The sequence below is a fragment of the Colossoma macropomum genome, unplaced genomic scaffold (assembly GCF_904425465.1).
Source record: "Colossoma macropomum unplaced genomic scaffold, Colossoma_macropomum, whole genome shotgun sequence".
NCBI classification, from domain to species: domain Eukaryota; kingdom Metazoa; phylum Chordata; class Actinopteri; order Characiformes; family Serrasalmidae; genus Colossoma; species Colossoma macropomum.
The window spans coordinates 41,304,747-41,307,246 of NW_023494802.1; positions in this window are offsets into that span (position 1 = coordinate 41,304,747).

The following is a 2,500-nucleotide window of genomic DNA, read 5'->3' on the forward strand; positions in this document are numbered from 1 at the left end:
GCCGCTGCTGCTGCATGAACTAAACCATTCAAATTAATTGTTTCCTTCACGTTTTCCCTGTTTTTGTACTATAATACTTTATACTAACAATGTTTACTATCCGGTGTCGACCAGAGGAGGATGGGTTCCCCTTCTGAGTCCTGGTTCCTCTCAAGGTTTCTTCCTATTCTTAGGGAGTTTTTCCTTGCCACTGTCGCCACTGGCGACGCTCATGGGGGCTCGGACCCGGATTTCTTTCTGTAATGCTGATTTCCTTGTAAAGCTGCTTTGTGACAACACCTGTTGTAAAAAGCGCTATATAAATAAACTTTACTTACTTACTTACTGATTATGTGTAAATGTAAACACTTTTAATGTTTTCTTTGTTTCTCCCAGTTACATGTTACCGTGTGTCCTGAAGGGGGCAGTGTGAGCCAGTTTGTTTGGCCCAAACATGTACAAGTGGCAGATTTGCAGCAGGAGCGCGAGGCCCTGCAACATGTGGAGACCCATGAAAGAACTGCTATTAAATGTAAAGATAAATCGTCAAATATTTAGTTTTTTATAATCATAATGTATTTATATGTCGATGTATCTGTAGTGAAGGGAATAGTTCTATATAGAACCATGAACCCTTAAAGAACCATTCACATGCTTAATGGTTCTTTACATGGTGAAATTGTTCTTCAGATTGATGGAGACTGTGTTGTATATGTTCCTGCATAGAACCTTTTTTCAAAGGGTTCTTCTATTGTTCCAAGCTCAGCTTTGTGTCAGTAGCAGAACCCTTTTTGGTCTTATATAGAACCGTATACAACACATTCTCCATCAATCTGAAGAACCATGTAAGCATGAAATGACTCTTTAAGTGTTCATGGTTCTAGATAAAACTTCTAAACTTCTAAAAAGAACTACTCCTTTACTCAATGGTGTTTATGTTTTTTTTTTTCAGCAGGAATTTTAGTTAAATAATTATTTTAAGCCTATTTAAATAAATGCTGCTAATTATTTATATATATATATATATATATATATATATATATATATAATACATTGCTCAGACAGTATTTTTTCCATGATTTGGTCTGTTGGTTCTGTATGCTGTTTGAGTAATAACGCCACACCAGTAGGTGGCAGTAACACAGTTCACAAAGGTTTCCCAACAGCAACAACATCCAAATACACCACTTAACGTGTTAACAGGCAAATACTGACATTTTAACACACTAAATACCGGAGATTCCTGAGTGTTTTGATTCCACAGGTCTGCCTTCCACAGAGTGACGCTCGCGGCTGAGCTGAGCTCTTATAACTGTGCTGTCTGAACTCTCCTGTTACGCCTCACTCTGACCACCAGGTGGCAGCAGATCACTGTGAATTCATTCTATACAGCCGCCCTCCCATAAACCACGCCCCCTGGGCTGGGATTGGCTGAGAGTTCACACAAAGACTCATCACTGAGAAGTGACATGGAACTGCCTTTTCTTCTGCTGTTCTTCTCTTCTCTTCTCTCCTTTTCTCTTCTCTCCTCTCCTCTCTCTTCTCTTCTCTTCTCTTCTCTTCTCTCCTCTTCTCTCCTCTTCTCCTCTCCTCTCCTCTTCTCTTCTCTCCTCTTTTCTTCTCTTCTCTCTTCTCCTCTTCTCTTCTCTTCTCTTCTCTTCTCTCCTCTCCTCTTCTCCTCTTCTCTTCTCTTCTCTTCTCCTCTCCTCTCCTCTTCTTCTCTTCTCTTCTTTTCTCTTCTCTCCTCTTTTCTTCTCTTCTCTCTTCTTCTCTCCTCTTCTCCTCTCCTCTTCTCTTCTCTTCTCTTCTCTTCTCTTCTCTTCTCTCTTCTCCTCTTCTCTTCTCTTCTCTTCTCTCCTCTCCTCTTCTCTTCTCTCCTCTCCTCTTCTCTTCTCTCCTCTCCTCTCCTCTCCTCTTCTCTTCTCTTCTCTTCTCTTCTCTTCTCTTCTCTTCTCTTCTCTTCTCCTCTTCTTCTCTTCTCTTCTTTTCTCCCCCCTCCCCTCCCCTGTGTAAATGTAATCTGTAGGGAATACAGTGCATGTATGGAATGTAGAGAAATAATAATCATAGGAGGAATATGGGTTAGTGTAAAGAAAGTGTATAAGGAATGTTGGGAATATGAGGGATATACAGGCAGTATGGAGTGTGTAAATGGGATAAATGGGATCTATAGGGAATCCAGGGCATGTATGGAATGTGGAGGAAATCCTGCTGTAAGCCTGTTGTGTCTAGATCCCGTGGAGAGGTCACTGTGTGTGCTGTTTGCTCTGAGAGCTGCTGAATCCGCCCCTCAGCTCAGAGTTGTAGTCCCTCAGAGCCTCAGCAGAACTACAAATCCCAGCAGCACTCAGCTCTCCACAATCCCTAAAGAGGTTTAAGTTGTGCCCGGACGGATCAAACGGCGCCGGGGAGGACAGGACACGGACACGGACATGCCTCTGAAACGGGAAGGTGAGTGTTTTCACAGCGCCGGGCTCTGTTTTCACTTTTTATATCGATTTACAGCACGTTTTCATACACA